This window comes from Balaenoptera musculus, chromosome 7 (genome assembly GCF_009873245.2).
Source record: "Balaenoptera musculus isolate JJ_BM4_2016_0621 chromosome 7, mBalMus1.pri.v3, whole genome shotgun sequence".
Taxonomy (NCBI): domain Eukaryota; kingdom Metazoa; phylum Chordata; class Mammalia; order Artiodactyla; family Balaenopteridae; genus Balaenoptera; species Balaenoptera musculus.
In genome coordinates this window covers 62,993,189-63,009,861 of record NC_045791.1, presented here as the reverse complement: position 1 = coordinate 63,009,861, position 16,673 = coordinate 62,993,189, and the positions used below count along the sequence as shown (strand labels likewise).

Sequence of the window (16,673 nt, the reverse complement as noted above, 5' to 3'; positions counted from 1 at the left end):
ATTGTTATTTTATTCTTAATAGAATAATAGAATATGCTATAAAGAATAAAAATGAGATTCAGAATAATCATAAATACTAAAAAATACAAAGAGTAAATGAATTTAAACAAGTTTTACACTTAGAATATATGAGGTATTATATAATTTAATTCATATGGTTTGAGCAAAATGAGAGAATGAGACTGGCAAATCAAATATTCTAGTTAATAAATAGTAACAATGTGAACATTAACAGTCTTTTAATGAGGTCATTATTATAAGCAAACAAGTTATAAAATTTGAAAAAAATGGCATACAATAAATACATAAACTATATTTAGTTTTTCTTTCCTGATTCCAAAGTTATGTCAGCCTTATTATTTGGACTATAAATTAGTTCCATGTAGCAACCAACTAGCATGGTACACAGTAAACATTTATTGAAGAATAAATATGTGGAAGCAGATACTAACATGATTCTAGCTGAGAGAATGAATGACTAACATATTACATACTATATGTAGCATTTACATTGACCTTACAAAAAAGTTTTTCATACAGAATGTTAGATATTTTCATACATTTCCAGTGATTTTTTTACCCCAAATTTACTTGATAAAATCACATGGTAGCAGTTCAAAAAATTTGGCATTTTCTCTAGCGTTAAAAAGTAATTTGGTCTTAAAGCACATACATAGATACATCTGTTAAATAAAGGATAAAAATGCATCTATTTTTTGTTAAATTGAGCATAGTTAAAAATAATCACAGAATATATGTTAACATATTTTGAAATATTTAAGGTTGAGTTTTTAACTTTATACATTTTTGTGAAATTATATAGGTTTAGATATTATAAAATGATAAACTAATTTGAAAAGGCAACACCTAATTTAAAAATTATCTAATAAAAGCAATGTATTTCATAATTACATAAATTAAACTAGGTTTTAACATATTTTCAGTAAATGTTTCTAAATGCCCAACATAAAATTCTCAAATTGATTTTAATTTTGATGCTTTGGACTTAGAATTGATAGGTTTATTAGTTGGAAAAGGAATTTTAATATCCAGGCACAGCCTTAAGCCAGTCATTTCCTGCTCTAGTCACATAAAGCTTCATTTACAATAGTTAGTTTCGGATTTTAAAACTTAATTAATATTTTCTTTTCTAACATGTGATGGTAATTAAGTCAGAGCAGATTTGCCTATAAATATTCATGACTAAGTAACAAAATACTTTCAGATTTTCTTCTATGTTCACTGCATTAATACTCCATTATCAGTCAAATTAATTAAATATGAACAAATACAGGCCTAATAGTCAGTCAAGAATGGTTTTAAAAGTAATTTAGATGTGTAATAGTTTTTCATAAACATTAGAGGTTGAGCCTCACAAGAACAGTCCAAGGTTGGCAGGGCGGCTTTTCCTAACATCTCTTTATTTTGTAATGATAACTCTGATTTATTGACTCTTTCCTTCAATGAAGGACCATGGTGACTATGTTACATGCATTATCTCCCTGTGACTTCATGACAACCTAACGAAGCAAGTTCTATGATTAGTGATACTTTATAGCTGAGGAAACTGTAAATATTAAGTAGTTTCCCTGAAGATTACTGAATTGGTAAATGGTGAGGCTGGAAATAGATACAGGCTTATCTTTACCACTTTGGGCTTCTTATTATAGATGAAGAAATTGAAATATAAAAAAGCTTAAGATGACTAGCAAGTTTAGATTACTAGAAAGGGGCAGGGTCAGAAGCTGAACCCAGTACTAGTCCAAAAGTACTTCCAACAAATATTTAGATTTAAAAATCTCTGTTCACATGTAGTGAAGATTTTCTCTTGTGTAGTCTACTTGTAAGATAACTACTAGATTAATTTTGGAATTAAAAGCAGAACATTTGGAAGGAGCCAAATAATTTAAGCTATTTTGCTTATATTGCACAAAGCAAATAAGAATAGAGATGAAGTTCAGTTAAAAAAAAAGTTTAAAAAACTGGGAAAAAAATCCCCTAAATTCTCTGAATTAACAACTCATGAAGAAGCAACTATAGGCCAGTATCTTTTCATACATTATATCACTTACTCTTCACAATATCTATGGAAGATATGGTTGTTCATGCATTAATTTAACTAATATTGGTGGAGCACCTACTTTATTCCAAGCCCTGTTCTAAGTGCTGTAGGTATATCAGCAAGCAAGAGAGACATGGTCCCTGTTTTCATGGAGCTTACATGTGAGAAAGGGCAGCACACCACAAACAAGTAAATACAGGATGATGTGATTTAAAGTGTCACCAGAAGTGGACTGTAGTTTTGGTTGGATGGAGAGACCAAGGATCCTGACAGCAGCACACATTTGAAGACGTGAGGAGACAGGTGCTGGTGAAGGGGAGAGGAATCTCAAAAGCCCTAAGTGAGGAAAGAGCTTTGCATGTTTATTCAATAGAAAAAAGACCAGTGTGACTGGAGCAAAGTCAGTGAGAGAGACAACATCAGGGTAAGTCATCCAGAAGGGTGCTTTTAATACATAAATCAGAGCCCATCACTCTCTTGTTGACAATCCTTCAAAAGTGTCCCATTACACACAGAACAAAATCCTCCAAATTTTCAAAGGCCTCCAAGGTTCCACACAGATATAACTCCTGCCATCAATCCAACCACTCATCCTCTAGTTTATGTCCCACCAGCAACACCCCACCTTGCTGGTCATCCAGTGTGCCAAGTATCCCTAGCCTCAGGATGCTTTTATTGCTGTTCCCTCTGCTTGGAATTTTCTTTCTATAGATATGTATATGGCTTCATGTTTTCATTCATTTCATTTTCATTCTCTGCTCAATTGTTACAACCTTGGGGAAGCCTTCCATGATTATCAGTAAAATCTAATCCCCTCCTATCCCTCTCTTTTCCTTTACCCTGCTTCTTCCAGTTGCTATGGCTGCATAAGAAATTACATCAAAAGTTAATTGTTGAAAATAACAATAATCATTTGTTATCTTTCATAGTGTCTGTAGGTCAGGAACTTGAGAGTAGTTTAGCTGGGCAATTCTGGCTTGGGGTCTCTTATGAAGTTGCAGTCAGACAGCTGTGTCTGGGGTCACCTGTCAGCCTTCATTCACATGACTGGCACCTGGTCTGGGAAGACTCAAAAGGCTGGGGACTGGGGGGTTCCTAAGTGACCTTTCTCTTTCTCTATAAGGTCTCTCCAGCATAGTGGCTTCAGGGTAGTCAGAATTCTTACATGATGCCTCAAGGCTCCAAAGGCAAATGTCCTGAGAGAGAGTGAGGCATAAGCCTTATCACCATTTATGGCATAGCCTTGGGAAATCAGGCAATATCACTTCTGGGGCATTCTATTGGTTGGGGCAGTTACCTGTTGAGGCAGTTACCTCCTCAAGGGAGGAGGTGGGATGTAGCTCTTGTCTCTTGATGGAGAAGTGTCAATATAATATTGTAAGAAGACCATGTGGGATTGAGATATATATATTCTCCAATGTTTGGAAAATAAAATCTCACATTCCTTTATTTTTTCTCCAAAGTAGTTTTCACTCTGTTTATTGCCTGTTTCCCACATTAGGATATAAGCCCTACAAAGACAGGACTCTTGACGGTCCTCTTTGCTGCTGGTCAATCTTTTTTTACTACCCAAATCAATGATTAGCACATAGCAGGCACTTAACATTTTCTATTGTTGAATAAATATTTCTTGAATCAATGATCTATTAAGCATTAGTGTTTCAGAGATGGAAAATTTTTTATAATATTCTGTAAACTGTTCCAGAAATGTAGTAAGAGAAGAGACTATACTAAAATTATCCTAAAAATGAGTTGGTTTTCATGTGTGCCTAAACAGAAAAATAAATGCTTCTTTTATAATATTTTGGAAAAACTACGACTTTTTAATGACATTATACTTACTAACTTCACAGTTGCTACAAATCACAATAGGATGAGAAGTATTAATTTAGATTGTAATCTGCTTATGTGTACAGATTATAACATTGCAAATGGCACATTAATCTTTCAGTCACAGCTATACAAATGCCATCATTTAGCTCTTACTAATATCAATGAAGATGAGCAGGGTCCTTTATTCTCTAGTTTTGACTGTTCACTTTACCGTTTTCAATGGGCCTAAATTTCTGCTTTTTTTTTTTTTAAATTGACGTATAGTTGATTTACAATGTTGTGTTAATTTCTGCTTTTTTTAAAAGGCAGATTGTTGACATCCAGAAGGAAAGTATTTCTTGGATTTTTACTGAAAAAACTGTAATTTTTTGAAGCCAAGAAATATATGTTTGAAATTCATTCTCCATAACGGTCACCGTAGTGGTTTGTAATACAGACATAGGAATGTGCCTTAAGGTTGACATTTTAATAATAAGCCTCAAGGACATGAGACTCACTATACCAACAGGAAAAATAGGTGCTTTTTCATTCGAATTTAAAACAACCTAAATGCTCACCAAGAACAGTTGAGAAATTAATTATATACCACATGTTAATGTAAAGGCATTTAAAAAGATGTTGCAAAAGAGAAAGAAAAAGATAATTTTTCATAGCTGGCAAGATTACCTAACTAAAACTCCAAGATAATTAACTAAAAAATCAGAACTAATAAAATTCATCGTTATTTGGATAGAATATATTATAAAAAAATCACCAGTTTTCTTATAAACAGCAGCGATTAGAAGACATAATGGGAAAATACGAAAGCATAAGAGCAACAAAATATAAAACACTTAGGACTGGCGACAAGCTAAGAAGAAACAGAGACAGTGCAATAAATTTAAGGAGCTCGGCCCTGCTCTGTACTCCGCCCCTCGGCGGGCGGGCTGACTGGGTCCGCAGATCTCAAATGACAAAACAGTCACTGGTGACAAAAGTACGCAAAACTGCAGTTTTAACCACCGGCACTTACTGGAATCTCATCTGTTCTCCGTCTGATGCAGTAAGAGTTTGTGCCACCCAAGAACGTCGGAAAAGCTATGAAGGGGACTTTTCAGTCTCCTCTGCGGGGTACAGATGCACAGGATTTTAAGTCCCAGCTTGCGCAGTGAACCTGAGGCTTGTTTTGCTCCAGATGACACCATCGGGTTAGAAAACTATCCTCAAATCTGGACGCAGAAAACACCAAGGAAGTGGACACCAAAATGACCAAAGGAATTCTCCAGAAACAAACATTGGTGGGGCCGACCCCCCTTCAGGGTACATGGAACCAGCCTTTGAAGACATGGTTCCCGCCTCCCGGCTGGGCTAACCTGCATCGCCTGGACGCGTCAAGCTCTCCCACGCCGGGGGCGTCTTCAAAACAAATGGCACCTCCAGGACCAACGTTTGGTTCTTATTCTTCAGACATTCCTTCCATAAAAGCATCACATCCTCCTCCAAAATTGTGGCAGACCCTTCAGGGATGGCGTCCCAAGACAGAACGGAGGGTCCTCAGAGGCCAGCGGAGAAGAAGGGCCCCTCGCAGACCCACCAGGCTGGCCCGTTCCCTGCTCGAGGCTTCTGCCCCTGAGAACGCGGCCGCCGGCCCTCAGAAGGCCTCATAAGGAAGAGGCCCATGGCCAAATGGCCTACCGTGCCAGCAGTGGCCAATGACGCTAGAATTTGTCTTCTCTGATGCTGCCACCAGCAAAATGCTTTCCTCACCTAGGAAACTGGGGGAGAGAACCGGCCTCAAACCGGTATCGAGGAGGCCGGAGGCTGAGGCGGGGAAATGCCCCGAGGGTCCTTACTACCCTCGGGGCATTTTCTTGGGACACGCTGGACGACCCAAACTTTAACCTGTTCTGAGGCCGTGGAGAGGTCCGGCCCCCAGATGGCTCCCGAAGGAGCCGCTGGGCCCTGCGGCCGAGCGGCTGAGCGTGGGGCCTGTGGCTGCCGAGGGCTCTCCTCAGTGGATGGCGCCTGTTGTGCACACCGCGTGGGAGCCGCGGGCTGAAGGAACGGCGACTTCTTCCGGCTCCTTGGCTCCCACCAGCAGCCCCGGAAAAAGCCACTGCCTCGCCCGCTGACCCAGCGGCCCGCGCGAGCTGCTTCGGGCTGGAGTGACGAGCACTTCCGGACCTGAGTGGTGAGCACTTCCGGGACCCGAGGTGGATTATGTGGAGCCGATTGGGACTGTCTCGTTCAAGGAGTCACCCTTGAGGAAACAGTCCGTATACGGCAAGTTTGACCCACTCCTGAAAGACAGCTCTCAGAGACCGACGCCTGTGACCCCTGAGACAGGCAGTGCGGGCGAGGCCGACGCCCCTTTCTCAGGAAGTCCGTCTGAGGCCAAGCTGGTGGAATTTGATTTCTTCCGAGCTCGGGATGCTCCTGTGCCAGGTTGGCCCTGTGTGTCCTCGGGCCAGGGGTACGTGCCCATCGTGGATATGCTGCAGCGCAGCATGGACCTGGACGCTACGGTGAAGCCACACAAAAGGAGAACCTGTTGCTGAAGAGCAGAGGTGAGGGGCTCTCCGAGAAGAAGCTGGAGATGGGGAAGATCATGGATGGGTTTGAGGAGATTGTGTACCAGGCAGTGGAGGCAGCTCAGAAGCAGAAGGCACTTAACAAAAGCTGAAATCCAGAAGGTTCTGAAAGAAAAAGATCAACTTATTGCAGACTGAACTACATGGAAAAATCTCTCTCTTTAACCTTTTCAGGTGGTTTGAGAAACAGAAGGACTTGATCAGAGGCTACCACACATATGAAGAAGCACTGAAGAAGTGTGTTGAGGATTACATAGAAAGAATTGAAAAGGAAGGTCAGAGATACCAGGCGCTGGAGGCCCATTCAGGAGAGAAACTCAAGCTCACAAATGAGGAGATTGCCCAGGTCTGGAGTAAGGCCCAGGCAAAGGCATTGACCTTCCAAGTGAGCCTGAGGAAAGAGCATCCACTCAATGGAGAAGAACATTGAGCAGAAGACAAAAAAAAAAATGATGAATTGACCAGAATCTCTTGTCCACCTCATTTCCAGGATGTAAAAATCTGACGTGGAAGTTTCTGACCAGTGTCCATCTCTCCCTCCTGTCTGTCAGTCTGTCTGACTCTCTGTTAGACAATTTCATGTTCTTTCTTCTCTCTTGACCTCAACTTGTTTTTAAATCAGATTGCTTTAAAAAGAAGACTAAAGAGGATGGACCTAGAGATTATCATACTAAGTGAAGTAAGCCAGACAGAGAAAGACAAATATCATATGATATTGCTTATGTATGAAATCTAAAAAAATGATACAAATGAACTTATTTACAAAACAGAAATAGACTCACAGACATAGAAAACAAACTCATGGTTACCAAAGGGGAAAGGGATAGGGGAGGGATAAATTAGGGTTTGGGATTAAAATATACACATACTATGTATAAAACAGATAACCAAAAAGAACCTACTGTATAACACAGGAAACTATGCTCAATATCTTGTAATAACCTATAATGGAAGAGAATGTAAAAAAACAATATATATGTATAACTAACTCACCTTGCTGTACACCTGAAACTAACACAACATTGTAGATCAACTATATTTCAATTAAAAAAAAACTAAAGAAAGTTTCCCTTTAGTTAAAAAAAAACAAAAGAATTTAAGTGTACTAGCTTTGGAATTACACACTAGGTTTAAATCCTAACTCTGTCATGTACTAGCTGTAGAGCTCAATCTCTCCTATGTCAGCTTCCTTACTGATAAAATGTGTACAATTATTGAAATACTGATGCAAGATTGACAGACAATGTATGTCTGGAAAAAGCACTTGAAAATAATGTCCATTAAATATAGTTTAAAATGCATCAAAATCTTATTAGTAAAACTGTGGGACTTACATAACAGACAGATGGAGCAATAAAACAGCACAGATGCTTCAGGGACAAAATACCAGTATATATAAAAATATATTGTTTGATAAAGGCTGCAATACAAATCAGTGAGGGCAGAAGAAAAATTTCAACAAATGGTTCCGGACTTTGGGTGAAATCTTTAAGAAAAATTAGCTAGATGTGTACTTTTCATATAAATTCCATATAAATTAGACCATTAAATAAATAAAATAACTGTTAATCAATTAGAATAAAATTGAAGTCATTAAGTATTGGATATCAACATGGGGAAAAGCCTCCAAGACAAAAGAACAATAGCAGAACAACAGAGAATAAATAGATTTGACTACATAAAAATTAGGTCTAAATGACACCAAAAAAAATTATGAAAAGTAAATTATAAATGGTAAACAAGAAAAATACTTTCATCATTCATGATAAGCCAAAGGTTAATATAAATACCTAAAGAACATTTACAAATCAGTAATAAAAATTGTAAACCCTGTAAGAGAAAAATGAACAAAAAGTGGAGCAAGTATTTTGTTAAAGTGGTACAAAGAGCCAAAAAAAAAGTTAATATGAAAAAATCTCAATAACCAATTTAGAAACACATTTTTGCTTATCATATTGGTAAATAATTTGAAAGAAAAATAGGTAATATTCATTATTAGTTAGTGTACCCTGAGATTGGAGCATTCACAGATTGCAGATGAGGGAATAAATTTGAGTAAATGTTAAGGAACTACTACTAGATTTATAATCCTTGACACAATATTTTTTCTATACAAATTTATCTTAAGAAATAGAGAGGGTTCTAACAGCTGTTGGGGAAAGGTTGTGGTAGAGAGAATGGCAAGAAGGGGTTAATGTTGAGTTATTACCAGGGATAGAACTGAACGTACTTGGAGAGTGGGAGAGGGACATGAAGGCCAAGTAGGAGCCAAGAACAAAATTTCCTGAATATTAAAAAATACATACAACTATTGTATAAAATTTAAAAGAATACAAAAAAATCCAAAAAAGCAAAATAAAAATGAAAGTTGTTTTTTTAAAAATGAAAGTGCCAGTTTACATGGAAATTTGGAGGAAAAGCTGGTTTGAAATAGATGATAAGTTAATTTTTAAACTTGAGTTGAATGTGTGCCAACAGGGTATTAAAGATATATTCAAATATCTTCCTTAGTTTTTATTATGTAATATATGAGCATAGTAAAAAAAAAAAAGAAGATCGAATAGGAGAGAAAGTTACACAATATCAAATTTCCCACTACTTTCCTATAACTACTACAAGTCCTACTCTTCATTAGTAGCCACCTTGAATTCTCATTTACTTCCTCTGGTGATCAATTCCATATTCGTGGAACTCAAACCTCAATATTTTGATCTATCAACATCAAATATTACTTGATGTCTTCATACTTTGAGACACCAGGAACTTGTCCTCTCTTCCTAATTTTCTTAAGTTGAATTATTACTTTTGGATCCTATTGGTAATAATTGTAACATATTATATGTACACTTCTGTAAGAAGTTTACACTTAAACTTCTACGTCTTGATTGATCAGCTTCAGACAATATTGTTGAAATCCCTCAATAGAAACTGAGTGTATCAGTGATTATAAACTCTCCTCCACCTCTCATCCCCCTGTTTTTCTCCTAATATCTGGAGGCTATACTATCACTTTTATTAAGGTTTAGAACATTTATATTTTATTCTGTAAATATAATAAAAATTAATTCATATTTTTGCCTAGAGGGTTGAATTCTGAAAACTTAAAATGATAAATAGCATTTGATAATTTATAATTATGTAACTATTATTGATGTAGAATATACTACATATTTAAGACCCATTGAGAAAGAAATAGAATTCCTTTTTCTTTGCTTTTTAAAACAACTTTATGAGATATAACTTGCACACCATAAAAATCATCCCTTTTAAACTATAACCATTTCAAGATATTTAGTAAACTTACCAAGTGATGCAGTCTTCATCATAACCCACAATATTTTCATCACCCCAGTAAGGTCCCTCATGTCCATTTACAATTAATCCCTTTCCTACCTGCCAGCCTCAGGTAAACATTAATCTACTTTCTGACTCTTATAGATTTGCCTTGTCTGGTTTTTTTCTCTTAGAAAAATGGTTTAAGATTTATACATGTTGTTGGGACTTCCCTGCTGGTGCAGTGGTTAAGAATCTGCCTGCCAATGCAGGGGACACAAGTTCGAGCCCTGGTCTGGGAAGATCCCACATGCCGCGGAGCAGCTAAGTCCATGCGCACAACTACTGAAGCCTGCGTGCTGAGCCTGTGCTCCTAGCGCAACAAGAGAAGCCACTGCAATGAGAAACCCATGCACCGCAACGAAGAGTAGCCCCTGTGGGCCGCAACTAGAGAAAGCCTGTGTGTAGCATGGAACACCCAATGAGCCATAAATAAACAAACAAACAAACAAACAAATAAATAAAAAGATTTATACATGCGGTAGCATGTGCCACTATTTCATTCCTTTTTATTGTTAGATAGTATTCCTTTGTTTTGATTTACCATATTTTGTTAGTCATTCATCAGTTGATGGACATTTGAGGTGTTTACATTTTTTGGATATTATGAATAACTCTGCTATGAACATTTGTGTGCAGGTATTTGTGTGAGCTTATATTTTTTATTTCTCTTAGGTTGATACCTAGGAAATCTAATTTTGTATTTTTCTACACCAATCTACACAAAGGAAAATGTCCCAATTATCAAGAGCATCTGGAGTTTTTTTTTCCTATATGTCATTAATTACTTTGAATCATTCCATATTTTACAGTCTAACCTCGGCTTTTTTGTTCAGATTTTTTTCCCTCTAGAGATTTAATTTTTAAATTAATATGTCAAAAATACTAAAAGGTATAAAGATATTACCCACAAACCTGCATATTTACACCCTGCTTAAGAAATAAAATACTTCCAGAACACTTGAGGAGCCTTATGGATTTCACCTCAGTAGCATCTCCCTCTCTTCTTTCCAGAGATTACCATTATCCAGAGTTTATCATCTTTATGCATTTAAAAAAAAACCTTTTACTAACTGTATATGTATTTCTCAATTAGTTAAAAAAACAAACAAACAAATATTTATGCTGTTTAAATTCCTACTGGACCTGATTTTTTCTCAACATTTAATTTTGTGAGATTTACCTATATGTATAGTTTTTTGTTTTGTTTTGTTTTTACTGAAAGTCATACATTTTCATTACCATGTTATATTCCATTTTGTGAATATGCCAACATTTACCCATTTTTCAGTTAATTGGAAGTTAACTAGTTAAATTTTATTTATTTTTTGGGTGGGGCACTATAATCATTCTTGTCACTGACCCAAGAATGTTTTCTATCAGCATCCAGGAAACTGTAGAAGGCTGACCTGATAGCTTGTATAAAAAGGTGAAATCTCAGAACCACCACAGTTCTTAACATCTTATTTTATTTATTAATAATGTATATCAATTTTATTGACCTTTTCAAAGAGCCAACCTTTTATTTCATTGGTTGTCTCTATTGTTTTTCTGTTTTCTATTTCATTGATTTCTGCTCTGATATTTATTTTCTTATTTTTAACTTATTTTGTGTTTAATTTGCTCATCCTCTTCAAGTTTTTTAATGTGGATCCTGAGGTCATTAATAGGAGAGCTTTGTTTATTTTTAAAACAGTAATATAGTGCTATAAATTTCCCCATAGGTACTGCTTTGGCTACATCTCACAGATTTTAATATGTTGTGTTTTCATCCTCATTCAGTTCAGAATACTTTCTAATGTCCCTTTTATTTTCTTCTTTGACCTGTGGATTATTTAAAAGTGTATTATTTAGTTTCCAAGTATTTGGGAATTTTCCAGAGATCTTTGTTAGTGATCTCTAATTTAATTCCACTGGGGTCAGAGAACATACTTGGTATGATTTGAATCCTTTTAATATTATTGAGACTTGTTTTATGGCCCAGAATGGGGTTTCCCTTGGTAAATATTCAATGTGTGCACTTTAAAATAATGTGTATTTTGCTGTGTAGAGTATACTATAAATGTCAATTATTCAAGTCTATTGATAGTGTTGTTCAGATCTTTTATATCCTTAATGGGTTTCTCTCTACTTGTTTTATCAGTTTTTTAAAGTGAGGAGTATCAAATATCTGACCATTTGACTGTAATTGTGAATTTGTGTACTTCTCCTTAGAGTTGCATTATGTTTGCTTCATGTATTTGAAGCTCTGTTATTATGTGCATCTTCATTTTGACACCTTCATTTTATATAGGCATTCCTGTGCATTCAAAAATATATTTATTATTATTTTCCCAATATTTGAAAATTTTTTTAGCCTGGAAATTTTCAGAATATCTAATTTGCCATATTATTAAAAATTTACATCTTTTCTGGATTTTTTTCTTGTCAATTATAATATAATGTGCTCTTATTTAATCAATAAAATAATTAATGTTTTTAGTTTGTTGAGATTCTTGATAAATTTAATCCAATTTTTTTTCTTGAAGTCATCCTTTTGGATACCTTTGGTTTCTTGTTTTAATTTGAACTAATTTCTTCTTAACCCTTCTTCGCAGATGTAAACCTTGGATTTTGTTTTTAATCTCCATGGCTAGGTTAGGTACATGCCTCTGATTTTAGTCACTAATTACTTTTTTGATTTTGAGGTGTACTGACTCATGTAATTATTTTAGAAGAGTATTTGAGTGATATGTTCTTTGAATTTGGTGCTTCTGAATATGTCATCATTTATCTTTGTCATTTTGTTATAGTTTGCTGGGTGTGGAATTCTGAGTTTAAAACTATTTGCCCTTTAATTCATTACATGGTGCCAGTATAACCTTAATATAAAAACCAATAAAGTTAGTGCCACAAATATTTAGAACAATTTCACTTATGGATCAGGATATAAACTTTCTAAACAAAATGAACATCAGCAATGCATTAAAAACAATAACACTCTATGAAAAATCATTTGGGAAATACTAGTTCATGATCAGTGAACCAACAGAAATAAATAATTATCAATATATTACAATCTAAAGGAGAAAAGTCATGCAACTGTATCAATAACAATAAATGCTAACAATTTAATGGAGCGGTTACCATGTGCCAGATGCTGTTCTAAATTCTTTATGTATAGTAACTCATTTAATCCTTATATCAACCTTATGAGGAAGGTGATATTATTATGCTCCTCTACACATGAGAAGACAGACACATAATAGTAACTTAAAAAGATCATATAGTTCTCTAAGTCAAAGAACAGGGATTCAAACTCAGGTAGTCTGGATCCAGAGTTTATGCTGTATTATATTCTGTCATTAATAGATACTGAAAAATCATTCTATAAATTTTTGTTAACATTACAATTTAATATTAGGTAATAAGAATAAAGGAGCTACCTATTATAATAGAGATAATTTACCTGAATATAGAGTTAAAGCAAAAGAGATGGAACATCTGAGAGATGAGACATATTGGATCACTTTTGCCCTATACTCAGGACTATTTTCTCAATTCCCCTCAGAACTAACATTGAATGTTTTGTTTTGGGAAGCGTATTTTAATTCCTTAGAATCCATTCTTGTTGTCTTATTTCTCTTTCTCATGTCAAAATTTTTTGGTTTAGTTTAATTTTATGAGAGCAACATTTCAAAATTTTCTCAACATTATTAATTAGAAAAAAAAGTTGTATGCTATTCCCTAAGTTCTACTCTGTTCTCTTTAATGTGATTTATTTTATTTTTTATTTTATTAATGTATCTTGCAGACATTGGTTATAAATTAGAAAAGAAAACTGCTTTGAATTCTCTACATTGACAGAAATAACTTTTTGATACTGCTTAAGACTGAAGATTGTCTTGGCCAAGGATTTTAATAATAAGCTTTAGGTAGCTTGTTCAAATTTTTATTTTATTTTATGAAACATATAATGCTGTAATTAAGCATTTTTGTGTATTAAGTGTGTAATCAGTATACTGTGAGTTCTTAAAGATCAATTCAATATATGATAGAAGGGACATACTGAAAGCAAAGGGCAAATGAGTTTTAATGAGGAGACAACATTCACCAACACACACTTAAGTAGAATAGACCTCATTCTTTACATTGCAATATCATTTGTAAGCTGGCCAATGTGAGGGCTTGAAATTTCATGGCATAATTAGAAAATCATTGTGGCCTCAAAGACTTTGGTATCTTGGCTCATAAAACAGTAGTGGTGGAGTACTTGCTTTTTATGGAGATTTTTTTCCCTGTGGTTTATCTTTAAGAACAGAATTCAGATGTTTGTTGACTATCTCATAACAACAAAGTCAGGTAAGAGATTATTAAGTGGATGTAGCTAGGATTATCAATGAAGGCACAGTGAAGGTAAAATCAGTACTTTCAGAGCAAAGACTAACTTATTTCTGACAGCTCTGGTAACTACTCAAAAAAGTGAGGCTGTGATTGTGTAAAGCTGTCTGCTAGCTAAAGACATTAAATTCAGATGGAGTTCAGGAAATAGCTTGTTGGAGAGAGGAAAACTGAGGCTTCACTTGATTTAACCTCTTTTTTTTTTTTCTAGAAACGGTTTATTTTCCGTCAACCTTATTTCCGTTTTGTGTTTGAGTCTGTGGGAGAACAGCTTAAGCCCACTCAGTAGTTGTTCCTACCCATTCAGTGGCCAGAGCAGTGGGGGCCGCAGACAGTCCTCGCTGGCGGCTGAGGCTCGGTCTCCAGTGGGGAACTGCTGGGTGGGCACAGAGGGCACCTGCGCCTTCAGACCCGTCTGTGACCTCGGGTGCAGTAGTAGTGAGTTTGGGAGCTGGAGCAGACCATTCACCCTGAAAGTCCCCCTCGGTCACAGCCTTTCAAGCAGCAGCGTGCTCTTCCTTTCTGTCTCTTCCGGAAGTGGAGATGGGGCTGATCTCCCAGGGGTGATCGCGGGAGGCGGTGCCGCGCATGCGCAGAACATTCCGGGCCAGCGTCCACCACGTCAGAACCCCAAGTGGGCTCCCCTGTTGTTGTCCCGGGATTTTGGCAGTGTCCACAGGGCGCAGAGGAGAGTCTGTCGCACAGGGCGATGGTGGGCGGGTTCACATAAGAGCCTCTGTGAGAGGCCGGTGGTGAGCCCTGGGAACGGTAGCCGCCAGAAGCCGTAGCTCGTGAAAGGCTGCCTGGATCTGATTAGTGAAGGTTCCAGCAGTGAGGTGGTCAGTAATAGGAGTGGCCCTGGTGGCAGCAGCAAACTTCACCACAGCTTGCTGGCCGGTATTCCTGGAGGATATGATGCTGGAATCAGCCGGTGTTCAACAGCAACAATGGCACAAGCTGCTGGAAGAAGCGTCTCCCCTGTTCTCCTCAGATTTATGAGGTAGATGCCATTTTGCTTTTGTAGATGATTGTTCCATTTGGAAATCAAGGTTGTTGCCCACTAAATGGGTTCCAGCTGCAAGAAATTTGAGGACAGCCTCCTCCTTCATTTGCAGGATGTTAGAGACTCAGGGCATTGTGAAAATTTCCCTTTAAGTTTCCACAGGAACCCAGAGGAGATATATGGATCCCTTTCCCTATGGGTAGCGCAGAAAAACTAACCTCTTCTAACTTGTAAATCAGAAGGCACTTTCTAGAAAATTTTGCAAAGATTTTTTTCTACATTTGACCCTTGAACAACACAGGTTTGAACCTGTGTGGATCTGCTTATACATGGATTTTTTTCAATAGTAAATACTGTAGTACCACCTGATCTGTGGTTGGTTGAATATGCTGACAGGGAAATGTGGATACTGAAGAATAGCGGATACTGGGGAACAATGTATATGGAGGGCTAACTGTAACTTATATGCAGATTTTCCACTGAGGGCTGGGTGGGCGCCTCTAGCTCCCGGGTTGTTAAAGGGTCAACTGTACATATTACAACTTTGACTAGATGCAGTCAGTGTTGTTTAGATAGACATAGTACATAGTAACTTTATAGCGGAAGATTTCTTTTTTTAAAAGTTTATTTATTTATTTATTTTAAATTTATTTAAAATTTTTTTTGGCTGCGTTGGGTCTTTGTCGCTGCGCGCGGGCTTTCTCTCTGGTTGCTGCGAGCGGGGGCTACTCTTCGTTGAAGTGAGCAGGCTTCTCATTATAGTGGCTTCTCTTGTTGAGGAGCATGAGATCCAGGAGCGTGGGCTTCAGTAGTTGTGGCACATGGGCTCAGTAGTTGTGGCACGCGAGCTCTAGAGCGCAGGCTCAGTAGTTGTGGCGCACGGGCTTAGTTGCTCTGCGGCATGTGGGATCTTCCCGGACCAGGGCTCAAACCCGTGTATCCTGCATTGGCAGGCAGATTCTTAACTACTGCACCACCAGGGAAGCCCCTGGAAGATTTCTTGTCAGTAAAATCATAGTGTTTATTTTAAAGGACTGGATTTAAATCTGAGGACTGTCTTTATTTCTCAATTGTCTCAACTGTTAATCAGGAATATTACCTACCTCATGGGCTTTTTGTAAGAATTTTAAAAAGTAATACTATTAGGTACTGGGAACAGTGTCTGACACATAGTGAGCACTCAATAAATATCAAATATTGTTACCTGTCTACTGTCTATGAATATCTCTACCTTAAACCTCAAGATAACAGGCAAGCTTCTTGCAGGGCGGAATGAAACTACATTTGTGTCTCCAAACAAACAACAAGAGATATTGCTTTTAAGTATATTTTTCTTAGCAGCTTGCAGATAGCAATAGCTGTTATGAAGCTCATACTCAAGATCTGTGCTTGTTTCAAAGAAAGCTCACCATGTGTTGGGAGCTTGGCAGATGACTCAGTTCTGATTCCTTTTATGTCCACTTTCTCTCATTTTTCTTCTAAAATGCACAAG

At 36.9% G+C, this 16,673-nt stretch overlaps 1 pseudogene; it reads left to right on the top strand.

The window, feature by feature from the left end:
* Window positions 1–5,586: 5,586 nt before the first annotated feature.
* On the top strand, window positions 5,587–6,895 carry LOC118897958 (annotated as a pseudogene).
* Window positions 6,896–16,673: the final 9,778 nt, after the last annotated feature.